Below are 13,595 nucleotides of genomic sequence, written 5' to 3'. Positions count from 1 at the left end.
TACACATATGTATACTATATATACAACCCCGCACTATTATATATACTGACCTCCCACATTATCCTCCAGCCCGCTACACAAACATATGTATGTAGAGTGTACTGACCCCGTGTGAGCGGTGCTGCTCCCTGTGCGGGGCGGGCGGGCTCAGCTTCTGTCGCCGTGTCCTCCGTCCGTCAGGCGATGCACGTCTGGGTGTGATGGGCGATGCGCTGATCCAGGAGCTACTGAGCCCCTGCCCTTCTCCTCGCACTCTGCAGGGGGCGATGCTCGCCGCTGCCGGACACAGAGGCTAGAGGCCGACAATCCGCTGCGTGACGCCACCACGATATAGCCATGAGTAGCGATACTCGACAGCGCTGTCTTCCAGTGTAGTGAGCAGAGTTGGAACTGCGCCATCTTATTGCTAAAGTCGCAGCTGTGATTTGTCAACAGTTTCAAAATGATGATGTCAGGGTTAATTGTGACGTTAAAGTGATGAGGAAATAATGATGATGATGAGGTAATAATAACGATGATGAGGTAATAATAACGATGATGAGGTAATAATAATGATGATGAGGTAATAATTATGATGAGGTAATAATAATGAGGAGGTAATGATGATGATGATGATGATGAGGTAATAAAAATAATGATGAGGTAATAATGATGAGGTAATGATGATGAGGTAATAATGATGAGGTAATAGTAATGATGATGAGGTAATAATGATAATTAGATAATAATGATGATGAGGTAATAATGATGATGATGCGGTAACAATAATGATGATGATGAGGTAATAATGATGATGAGGTAATAATGATGATGAGGAGGTAATAATGATGATGAAGTAATAATAATAATGATGATGATGATGATGAAGAGGGTAATGATGATGATGTAATAACGATGATGAATAATAATGATGAGGTAATAATGATAATTAAGTAATAATGATGAAAAAAATTGTTTAACTAACACGGTACAAAGATATATTTTACTTGTAATAATGATGATAATGATGATGACGATCAAGTAATAACGATGATGAGGTAATAATGATGATGAGGTAATAATGAAGACGAGGTAATAATTATGATTATGATGATGAAGTAATAACGATGATGAGGTAATAATGATGATGAGGTAATAATTATGATTATGATGATGAAGTAATAACGATGATGAGGTAATAATAATGATGTTGAGGTAATAATGATGATGATGTAATAACAATGTTGCGTTAATAATGATGATAATGAGGTAATAATTATGATGATGAGGTAATAATAATGATGATGTAATAATGATGATGATGAGGTAATAAAGATAATGATGAGGTAATAATTATGATGAGGTAATAATAATGATGATGAGGAGGTAATAATGATGATGATGAGGTAATAATGATGATGATGAGGAGGTAATAATGATGATGATGAGGTAATAATGATGATGATGAGGAGGTAATAATGATGATGAAGTAATAATAATAATGATGATGATGATGATGAAGAGGGTAATAATGATGATGAGGTAATAACGATGATGAATTATAATGATGATGAGGTAATAATTATAATGATGATGATTAAGTAATAATGATGATAATGATGATGACGATGAAGTAATAACGATGATGAGGTAATCATGATGATGAGGTAATAATGATGACGAGGTAATAATTATGATGATGATGATGATGAAGTAATAACGATGATGAGGTAATAATGATGATGTTGAGGTAATAATGATGATGATGTAATAACGATGTTGAGGTAATGATGATAATGAGGTAATAATTATGATGATGAGGTAATAATAATGATGAGGAGGTAATAATGATGATGAGGTAATGATGATGAGGTAATAATAATGATGAGGTAATAATGATAATTAGGTAATAATAATGATGATGAGGTAATAATGATGATGATGAGGTAACAATAATGATGATGAGGAGGTAATAATGATGATGATGAGGTAATAATGATGATGATGATGATGATGATGAAGTAATAATGATGATGAGGTAATAATAATAATAATGATGAGGTAATAATAATGATGATGATGAGGTAATAATGATGATGAAGTAATAATAATAATGATGATGATGATGATGAGGTAATAATGATGATGATGAGGTAATAACGATGATGAATAATAATGATGATGAGGTAATAATAATGATGATGATGAGGTAATAATGATGATGAAGTAATAATAATAATGATGATGATGATGATGAGGTAATAATGATGATGATGAGGTAATAACGATGATGAATAATAATGATGATGAGGTAATAATGATGATGATGATGATGAAGTAATAATTATGATAATGATGATGACGATGAAGTAATAACGATGATGAGGTAATAATGATGATGAGGTAATAATGATGACGATGTAATAATTATGATGATGATGATGATGAAGTAATAACGATGATGAGGTAATAATGATGATGTTGAGGTAATAATGATGATGTAATAACGATGTTGAGGTAATAATGATGATAATGATGATGAGGTAATAATGATGATGATGAGGTAATAATGACAATGATGATGGGGTAATAATGATGATGAGGAGGTGTCACGGGGTCCTTCTCCCATATCACATAATCAACAGAGCGAGAGATGGATGAACAATCCAAAGTACATTTATTCCAAGCAAAATCAGATGGTCCATAAAATAATCCACCTCACAGAGGGTAAAACAGTCCAGAAACAAGGATACAGTCCAGTAAGGGATACATTTCCAGGTCTCTCTGGGGAGTCTCAGCTTCTCCCACAGAGGATGAATCTTCCTGCTTCTCTCTTGAAGTTCTCAGACAGAATGAATAATTTCCCAGGTAAACAGAGACTTTGGGTTAGTTCCAGGCTCCCCTACCGCAGACCTAGGGACAGAAGAACTGGAGGGGGTTATAACCCTGCAGACAGGACAAATAATACATAGAATTGACAGAGCACCATGCCTAAAATATGAACCTACACAAAATGATACACAACCCACCATATTCCACCATCACAACCACTCCCTCTTTCTTCCTAAGTGAGTGCGCAATGAGGTCTACACAGACCTCTGGCTACCTCACTTAAGTCCATGTTACTCAGCTGTCAACAGTCCCTTCTACAGCGGTAACATTGTAAGGACAAGTTTCTTTTTGTGTCCTCCTTCACTCAAACTGTGTTTCCTGCACCCACAAATCTGTATTTTAGATCTCCCACATCATTTCCTAGAATATCTGCAGGCAGGCCGCTCATCACCCCAACCATGCATTGCTTGACCCCCAAAGCCAAAGTCCAGATCTACAGTTGCCTTTGGGATATTCCTCCTTTGTCCTCTAGCCAATTCAATAACAATCCCTGGTCCAAGATGTATCGCCTCTGGTCGAACCACCCGGGGATCAGCTATTGTGAAAAATGCCCCATAGTCACAAAATCCAATGACTCTGTCCATCCAGCACAACCTCCTGTAAGTGCTTACTTTGATAGTAAGAGGAGCTTGGGGCTGTGGCTCACACCCCATAAACCCCTAGTAGTTGATTATGAGTGTCTGAGCCATTAGGCAAGTCAACTTGAAGGGGTGAGAACTCTTCCCCCATTGTATTTGGCTGCAGAGAATGAACAGGTCGATTTGGTGCAAGGTCATTCCTCAATCGACCAGCAGAGCAAGTGTTTTGCAAATGCCCAGGCTGCCCACATTGATAACATATGCGCTGCATCATACGGCTTCCAATGTAAATATATAAGAAAAGACAGAAGTCTTTAAATTTGCCTAAATATATCCATACATCCCATGATCACAAAGATAAACAGGAAAAAGCTCTATAATGAACATAGAAATTTATTTGAACATAGAGTACATGGGATATAAAAGTACACAGAAATATATCATGACCAGGAAAATGACACAAAAAGGTGAAAAACACCCCATGTGGGGCCACATGTCAAGACAATGTATATACTTTGCTCCCTGATAAAGTGCTGAGTGAGAAAATCACATATACAAGTAAGAAAGCCGTTTGCAGCAAAGCACCTTACTACATTCACTGAACAGAGTCAGAGGGCTGCATGCTGCAAAACAGTAAAGCATGAGTACCACCACAGCACTACTTAAAATGAGGGAGCTTACCAGGATAAAACACCTTGCATGTGGACACACATGGGGACAAGTCCCAACACGTGTTTCGTGTGACTTCTTCAGGGGACCGGTTCCCTGAGGAAGTCACACGAAACACGTGTTGGGGCTTGTCCCCATGTGTGTCCACATGCAAGGTGTTTTATCCTGGTAAGCTCCCTCATTTTAAGTGTAGTGCTGTGCTGATACTCATGCTTTACTGTTTTGCAGCATGCAGCCCTCTGACTCTGTTCAGTGTATGTAGTAAGGTGCTTTGCTGCAAACGGCTTTCTTACTTGTATACAGTCATATGTAAAAGTTTGGGCACCCCTATTAATGTTAACCTTTTTTCTTTATAACAATTTGGGTTTTTGCAACAGCTATTTCAGTTTCATATATCTAATAACTGATGGACTGAGTAATATTTCTGGATTCAAATGAGGTTTATTGTACTAACAGAAAATGAGCAATCTGCATTTAAACAAAATTTGACCGGTGCAAAAGTATGGGCACCCTTATCAATTTCTTGATTTGAACACTCCTAACTACTTTTTACTGACTTACTAAAGCACTAAATTGGTTTTGTAACCTCATTGAGCTTTGAACTTCATAGGCAGGTGTATCCAATCATGAGAAAATGTATTTAAGGTGGCCACTTGCAAGTAGTTCTCCTCTTTGAATCCCCTATGAAGAGTGGCATCATGGGCTCCTAAAAACAACTCTCAAATGAGCTGAAAACAAAGATTATTCAACATAGTTGTTCAGGGGAAGGATACAAAAAGTTGTCTCAGAGATTTAAACTGTCAGTTTCCACTGTGAGGAACATAGTAAGGAAATGGAAGAACACAGGTACAGTTCTTGTTAAGCCCATAAGTGTCAGGCCACGAAAAATATCAGAAAGGCAGAGAAGAAGAATGGTGAGAACAGTCAAGCACAATCCACAGACCACCTCCAAAGACCTGCAGCTTCATCTTGCTGCAGATGGTGTCAATGTGCATCGGTCAACAATACAGCGCACGTTGCACAAGGAGAAGCTGTATGGGAGAGTGATGCAAAAGAAGCCGTTTCTGCAAGCACGCCACAAACAGAGTCGCCTGAGGTATGCAAAAGCACATTTGGACAAGCCAGTTACATTTTGGAAGAAGGTCCTGTGGACTGATGAAACAAAGATTGAGTTGTTTGGTCATACAAAAAGGCGTTATGCATGGAGGCAAAAAAACACGGCATTCCAAGAAAAGCACTTGCTACCCACAGTAAAATTTGGTGGAGGTTCCATCATGCTTTGGGGCTGTGTGGTCAATGCCGGCACCGGGAATCTTGTTAAAGTTGAGGGTCGCATGGATTCAACTCAGTATCAGCAGATTCTTGACAATAATGTGCAAGAATCAGTGACAAAGTTGAAGTTACGCAGGGGATGGATATTTCAGCAAGGCAATGATCCAAAACACTGCTCCAAATCTACTCAGGCATTCATGCAGAGGAACAATTACAATGTTCTGGAATGGCCATCCCAGTCCCCAGACCTGAATATCATTGAACATCTGTGGGATGATGTGAAGTGGCTGTCCATGCTCGGCGACCATCAAACTTAACTGAACTGGAATTGTTTTGTAAACAGGAATGGTCAAATATACCTTCATCCAGGATCCAGGAACTCATTAAAAGCTATAGGAAGCAACTAGAAGCTGTTATTTGTGCAAAAAGGAGGATCTACAAAATAATAATGTCACGTTTATGTTGAGGTGCCCATACGTTTGCACCGGTCAAATTTTGTTTGAATGCGGATTGCACATTTTCTGTTAGTACAATAAACCTCATTTCAATCCAGAAATATTACTCAGTCCATCAGTTATTAGATATATGAAACAGAAATAGCTGTTGCAAAAACCCAAATTGTTATAAAGAAAAAAGGTTAACATTAATAGGGGTGCCCAAACTTTTTCATATGACTGTATGTGATTTTCTCACTCAGCACTTTATCAGGGAGCAAAGTATATACATTGTCTTGACATGTGGCCCACATGGGGTGTTTTTCACCTTTTTGTGTAATTTTCCTGGTCATGATATATTTCTGTGTACTTTTATATCCCATGTACTCTATGTTCAAATAAATTTCTATGTTCATTATAGAGCTTTTTCCTGTTTATCTTTGTGATCATGGGATGTATGGATATATTTAGGCAAATTTAAAGACTTCTGTCTTTTCTTATATATTTACACTAATTGAAGTTGTTGCCTGTGTACTTTCAATGAAATCCACTTTTGCTGCTCAAACGTTTTCCATACTCCTTCCAATGTGCATTCTGGAGAAGGCAGTAGGAGAAGCTGGTGACAAAGGCTGGAGCCCATACACTCCAACAGGGGCATCTATGGTGCATGGTTCAGCGGTACACCCCAGTGAGGGTGGTGGTACCTCTTCCTCAGGCGGGATGGAATGCACAAAATGCACCGGATGAGGTGGAGGTGCGCTGGGGTCCCTCCGAGTGCTTGCGGGACAACTGGATTGCAGGTGCCCAGGTTGCCCGCACTCATAACATCTCCGCTCTGTGATTCCCACAGGGCTCGGTTGCAACTGTTGGGGCCCAGAATTGTGAGCCGTGGTTGTTATCAGCCTGCAGCTGCATGGAGAGGCAGATATAACCGGTGAGGGCTGGGGTGCAGGAGCAGGCTGTGGCTTATTGTCCAGAAGCCTCCTCCATCGCGGTCGGATAGTAAGGGCCTCATCAACCAGGGCTGCAGCTCTATCCAAGGTGCATGGCGTGCGCTCTCTATCCTATTCCCGTATTTCTGAGGGACACTTGTAAAGAAATTGTTCTATAAGAAATACCTGTATACCGTCTTCTACAGTGAATTCGTTTTCCACTTTCAGCCATTAGGCATACATCCTAAACAATCCATGAGAGGTTTCAGGACTGTGCCCTATGTGAGTCTGGGGTGATAGCATGATAATCCAGGATAGTCCGCTTTACAATATTGTAATCCCGGTTCTGCTGTGAGTCAATGGTGCGCTAAGCCTCCGCCAGGCTTCCTTTCAGGAGTCCAACAAATGCATCCAGCCAGAGTGGGGCACCTTTATCACGGCACACTGCTGCTTAAAGTCCTTGAAGAACCCATCCACATCTCCAGAAGCTTCATCAAATAGCTTGAAATCCGCTTGGGTAATCCGTACAGGCTCCCGGATCGCTGGGTTTACACTCCAACTCATATTACTCCCTCTGCCGGACTCCATTGCTTCTTGTCTCCGCTGTGCTTGGCGAGAAGCCTCCTCCTTATACTCCTGAGATACACCTAGGCCCAGAACCACCATCTCTTCTTCGAACCACACCAACTACTGGCTTTTTGGGGTGAGGGTCCTAGTCTCCAGTGCTTGTCCGTTAGACATCTGGGAGGAGGGGGGTCTGGCTCGCACCCACCAGTAGATCAATTAAGGCCTCTTTACTCAGTCGCTGGTAGCTCAGGCCCAGATCTCTAGCTCTCTCCTGTAGACTGGAGCGTGGTCCAGTTTCTGTACTCACTCTGTGGGTGGATCCCCATTGGGCTGTGTTCTGTTGATCCCACCGCTGCCACCAGAGGTCACGGGGTCCTTCTCCAATATCACACAATCAACAGAGTGGGTGATGGGTGAACAATCCAGAGATCCTTTATTCCATGCAAATCAGAAAATCCATAAAATAATCCACCACACAGAGGGTAAAGTAGTCCAGTAATGAGATAAATGTCCAAGGAGGTTAGTCATTATCCTCCAGCAGTACTTTTCCAGGGAAATCGGGGTTTCTCAGTCTCTCTGGGGTGTCAGCTTCTCCCTCAGAGGATCAATCTTACTCCTTCTCTCGTCTTCTTCAACCAAAATGAATAATCCCCTAGGTAAGCAGAGAGTTTAGGTGGATCCCACACCCCCCTCCACCAGACTAAGGGACAAAAGCCCGGCAGGGGGTGATTACCTGAAAACAGGACAATGTAGACACAAGGAATACACAGAATGGACAGAGCACCATGCCTAAAATACAAACCTACACAAAATTATACACAACCCCCATATTGCACCATCACATCCTGTAACCCATCCCAGCCTTGTGCAGGTTTACAATTTTGTTCCTGGTGTCCTTAGATAGTTTTTTGGTGTTGTCCATGGTGGAGAGCTTGAAGTGTGATGGATTGTGTGGACGGATATCTTTTATACAGGTAATAAGTACTAATGGGTGCAATTAATACTGTTAGGGCCAGATGGATGGGCAGACCCGGGAGGTGGATCCACTGGACCGAACTCCCCGAAGAGGGAACGGAGTCCGGTAGCCGGAGCACTTTAGGTAGCAGAACAGTCCGTGCACTTAGAACACAATGGAGAAGTCCCTGGGACCACGGGGTCACTGATGGTGGTCCGGGTGACGGAGCTCAGGTTCGGAAGCCGGGATGATGTCAGGCGGGGTCCGGAACCGTTGGAGCGAGATGGCGGGTCACCGCAGGGAACCGGGATGGTACGGACTGTCAGGATGGTAGATAGGCAGCGTTCGGGGTTTGAGATACAGCAGGACCGGATGGCAATGCAGGATCGGCTCTAAAAGAGAGAGAGGTAAGTATCTCACAGGAACACAAGGAGACCTGACTCCTAGCTTGGGAAACACGAAGAACAGGCCCCGCCCCCTTGGACATTAATCCCCTTTATACCCTGTACCTGTGTGCATCATTTCCTGTCAGTGGACACTGGCCCTTTAAGAAAGGGTCAGTGACCGCGCGCGCGCCCTAATGCGCATGCGCGCGGCCCGGGTGCCAGAAGCCAGGGCAGGAAGCTGAGAGGAGGAAGCAGCAGAGCCGGCCAGGGGCTGGGAAGCCGACGGGCGCCGGGAGCGGGGACCAGGAGGCCTGGGAAGCGCGGCCAATGGAGGCTGGAGAGCGGGGAGCGTGGCAGGTGAGCCGGGGAGCGGAGCAGAGGACCCGGGGAGCGTGACAGTACCCCCCCCCACGCCCCCCTATCCCCGCAATCGGGACAGGAAGGCACGGATCAGCGGAGTACCCACATTCTCCTTGGGCTCCCAGGACCTATCCTCAGGACCATACCCTGCCCAGTCCACCAGGAAGAACTGTCGGCCTCGTACGGTCTTCATGGCCACGATATCCCTTACCGCATAGATGTCGTCCTCAGCAATAGGAGGAGGAGCCGGACTGGCAGCAGCGGAGAAGGGACCAAGGACAACCGGCTTGAGCAGGGAGACGTGGAAGGAGTTGGGTATCCTCATCGTGGCCGTAAGCTGTAGTTTGTAGGAGACCTCATTGATCTTGCCGATGACTTTAAACGGTCCGATTTAGCGAGGTCCCAGCTTGTAGGATGGTAACTTCAATCGGACGTACTTGGAAGCAAGCCAGACGAGATCTCCCGGAGAGAAACATGGAGGATCCAGACGTCTCTTGTCCGCGTGTCTCTTCATCCGCAGGGATGCACGAGCAAGGGACGCCTTAACTGACTCCCAAATGGTTGTAAAGTCACGGAGTACTGCATCAGCAGCAGGGATGTCCGAGGAAGAGGATACAGGCAATGGGACAGACGGCTGAAGTCCGTAGACGACATGGAAGGGAGAACAGGAGGAGGACTCACTGACGTGGTGATTATGGGAGAATTCAGCCCAAGGAAGAAGTGTGGACCAATCGTCATGATGGGCGTTGACGTAGTGACGTAAGAAAGAGGTCAATATCTGATTGACCCGTTCCACTTGGCCGTTCGACTGAGGATGGTAGGCAGAAGAAAAGTCCAGCGTTACTCCCAGATGTTTACAGAGAGCCCTCCAGAAGCGGGAGGTGAACTGAGTTCCTCTGTCGGACACAATGTGTGATGGAAAGCCGTGCAAGCGGAAGATGTGATGTATATAGGCGTCCGCGAGTTCCTGGGCAGAGGGCAGTCCAGCCATAGGAACGAAATGGGCCATTTTAGAGAACCGATCCACCACGACCCATATGACTGTGTGTCCGGAGGACAATGGCAAGTCCGTAATAAAGTCCATCGCAATGTGTTGCCAGGGAACTGAGGGTATGAGCAGAGGCAGTAGACGGCCATATGGCAGGTGTTTGGGCGTCTTATTCCTGGCACAAGAAGAGCAAGCAGAGACAAAAGAGGCGATGTCCGTGCGAAGGGATGGCCACCAGTAATGACGTACAATCGCACTCCATGTTCTCTTCTGACCAGCATGACCGGCTGTTTTCGAGGCATGGCCCCAGTGTAGCACTTTATGCCTGTCTGTCTCAGAGACATAGGTCTTCCCGGGCGGTATCTGTGCCAGGGTGACAGGAGCCACCGGAATAATCTTACTTGGACAGACGATGGGTTGGGATGTCTCCTCTTCCTGCTCCATGGGCATGAAAGACCTAGACAAGGCATCAGCGCGTACATTCTTGTCCGCTGGTCGGAAATGGAGCTGGAAATCGAACCGGGCAAAGAACAAGGACCACCTGGCTTGCCGGGGGTTCAGTCGCTGAGCAGACCGCAGGTATTCCAGGTTTTTGTGGTCCGTGTAAATAATGACGGGGTACACTGCTCCTTCCAGAAGATAGCGCCATTCCTCCAGAGCCAGTTTGACTGCCAATAGCTCTCGATCACCGATGGTGTAATTGCGTTCAGGGGCGGAGAAGCTCTTGGAGAAGAAACCGCAAGTCACCATCTTCCCGGAGGAGGACTTCTGCATGAGCACTGCTCCGGCTCCTGAGGAGGAGGCATCCACCTCCAAGGTGAACTGGCGGTTTAACTCTGGACGGTGGAGTACAGGAGAGGAGGCAAAGGCTCGCTTTAGAGAGCCAAACGCGGCGTCGGCCGCAGGTGACCAGTCCTTTGGATTAGCCCCCTTCTTGGTCAAGGCGGAGAGAGGAGCAGTCAGAGCAGAGAAGTGAGGAATGAACTGGCGGTAATAATTGGCGAATCCCAGAAAACGTTGGATTGCCTTCAGTCCAGAAGGAGGAGGCCAGTTGAGAATGGCAGAGACCTTCTTTGGGTCCATCTGCAGTCCGGTCTCGGTGATGAGGTAACCCAGGAAGGGGAGAGAAGACTGTTCGAAGACACACTTCTCGTACTTGGCGTACAGACGATTCTCTCTCAGTCTTTGTAGAACCAGTTGCACGTTCTCTCGGTGGGTCTGGAGGTCCGGAGAGAAGACAAGGATGTCATCCAGGTATACCACCACACAGACGTAGAGAAGGTCCCGGAACACGTCGTTCACTAATTCTTGGAAGACGGCTGGTGCGTTACACAGGCCGAAGGGCATCACGCAGTATTCATAGTGCCCATCACGAGTGTTGAACGCGGTCTTCCATTCGTCCCCCGAGCGAATACGGACCAGGTTGTAGGCACCCCGAAGATCCAACTTGGTGAAGACACGAGCTCCTCTGAGCCGATCAAACAATTCGGGGATGAGCGGCAGGGGGTACTTGTTTTTTACGGTAATTTGGTTCAATCCCCGGTAGTCTATGCATGGTCGTAGGTCGCCCTCTTTCTTCTTTACGAAGAAGAAGCCAGCTCCAGCAGGAGAGGAGGATCTCCGAATGAATCCCCTAGCCAGGCTCTCTGTGATGTATGTAGACATGGCCCTTGTTTCGGCTGGAGACAATGGATATATCCTTCCTCGAGGTGGTGTAGTTCCCGGGAGCAGGTCAATGGCACAATCGTAAGGACGATGTGGCGGAAGTACCTCTGACTCCTTCTTATCAAAGACGTCCACGAAGGACCAATAGGCTGAGGGTAGTCCCGGTAGGGTCTCTGGAACCGGAGGTCGCCGGATGGGTTTTATGGTCTTCAGACAGGTGTCATGGCAAGAAGACCCCCATCGAGTGATATCGCCAGTGCCCCAGCTGACTGAAGGTTCGTGTGTCCGCAACCAAGGAAAACCCAGCAGGATTTGATGTGACATGTGAGGGAGGACGTAGAGAGCGATGTTTTCGGTGTGCAGAGCACCGATACGCAGTTCAAGCGGCTTGGTGATCCAGGAGATGGTGTCAGAGAGGGGTCTCCCATCCACAGAGGCAATCACAAGAGGTTTGGCGAGTGGAGTAACAGGCACCTGGTATTTGTCCACCGTGGCCTGCTGGATGAAATTGCCTGCTGCCCCAGAATCGAGGTACGCCTCAGCCGTAAACCGCGTCTCTCCCGTTGTCACTTGCACAGTCCATGTAACCGGGTCTGAGAGAGTCCCAGCACCTAGGGTGGCCTCTCCTACCAACCCTAGGCTTTGGAGTTTCCCGGCCTCTCTGGACAGGCGCGTAGCAGGTGTGTGCCCTCTCCGCAGTAGAAGCAGAGACCCTTGGCGAGTCGCTCTGCTCGACGTTGTTCAGACTGTCGCACACGGTCGATCTGCATGGGCTCATGGACGGAGGCACCAGAGGTCGTTGACTGTAGTACGGCGGGCTTCCGTGGAGGAGAGGCATGCCGTACCGGACGTCTCTCACGGGACACCTCTTTGGACCGCTCCTGAAAGTGAATGTCCACTCGAGTCGCTAGGGTAATCAGGGCGTCCAGGGTGGACGGTACGTCACGTCCAGCCAGCTCATCTTTGATTCGACCCGAGAGTCCTTCCCAGAAGGCGGCGGTTAGGGCCTCGTTATTCCACCCGAGTTCCGAGGCCAAGGTGCGGAAACGGATGGCGTATTGACCCACCATCAGAGTTCCTTGACGTAACCGGAGAAGAGATGAAGCAGACGCGGAGGCGCGTCCTGGCTCGTCAAAGGTGACGCGAAAGGCCTGCAGGAACTCTTGGAGGTTCTTGATCATAGGGTCCTCCTTCTCCCACAAGGGGTTCATCCACGCCAGTGCCTCGCCCTCTAGGTGAGACATTATGAAGGCGACCTTGGCTTGGTCGGAGGCAAACAAATGCGGCAGCTGCGTGAAATGAAGGGAGCATTGGTTTATAAACCCCCTGCAGGTCTTGGGATCTCCGGAGTACCGGGGTGGTGAAGCCAAACGAAGTCTGGAAGCATCCGAAGAGGCTGCCACGGGAGCGGGAGCCGTGGATCGACTAGTGGAGACCCGGGGCGCTGAAGATGTGACCGAGGCTTGTAGCGTGTTCAGGCGGGCGTCCACGGAAGTCATAAAGTTCAGCATGCGGGTCTGGACTTCACGCTGGCGTTGGAGTTCCTCTTGCAAGGCCGCTAGTGCTTCGGCGGGATCCATGGCCTGTTCTTACTGTTAGGGCCAGATGGATGGGCAGACCCGGGAGGTGGATCCACTGGACCGAACTCCCCGAAGAGGGAACGGAGTCCGGTAGCCGGAGCACTTTAGGTAGCAGAACAGTCCGTGCACTTAGAACACAATGGAGAAGTCCCTGGGACCACGGGGTCACTGATGGTGGTCCGGGTGACGGAGCTCAGGTTCGGAAGCCGGGATGATGTCAGGCGGGGTCCGGAACCGTTGGAGCGAGATGGCGGGTCACCGCAGGGAACCGGGATGGTACGGACTGTCAGGATGGTAGATAGGCAGCGTTCGGGGTTTGAGATACAGCAGGACCGGAT

At 46.9% G+C, this 13,595-nt stretch overlaps 1 long non-coding RNA gene across 1 annotated transcript in view; it reads left to right on the top strand.

The window, feature by feature from the left end:
- The first annotated feature begins 391 nt into the window (after nt 1-391).
- The window catches only part of LOC142248839 (uncharacterized), a 59,845-nt gene continuing 46,641 nt past the window's right edge, over nt 392-13,595 (top strand). The window contains exon 1 of the long non-coding RNA XR_012724950.1: nt 392-502. This is a non-coding gene — a long non-coding RNA (uncharacterized LOC142248839). The remainder of the gene's footprint in view (nt 503-13,595) is intronic.

This window comes from Anomaloglossus baeobatrachus, chromosome 8 (genome assembly GCF_048569485.1).
Source record: "Anomaloglossus baeobatrachus isolate aAnoBae1 chromosome 8, aAnoBae1.hap1, whole genome shotgun sequence".
NCBI classification, from domain to species: Eukaryota; Metazoa; Chordata; class Amphibia; order Anura; family Aromobatidae; genus Anomaloglossus; species Anomaloglossus baeobatrachus.
Note: the sequence above shows the minus strand (reverse complement) of the source record. Positions and strands in the feature narration are given on the sequence as shown.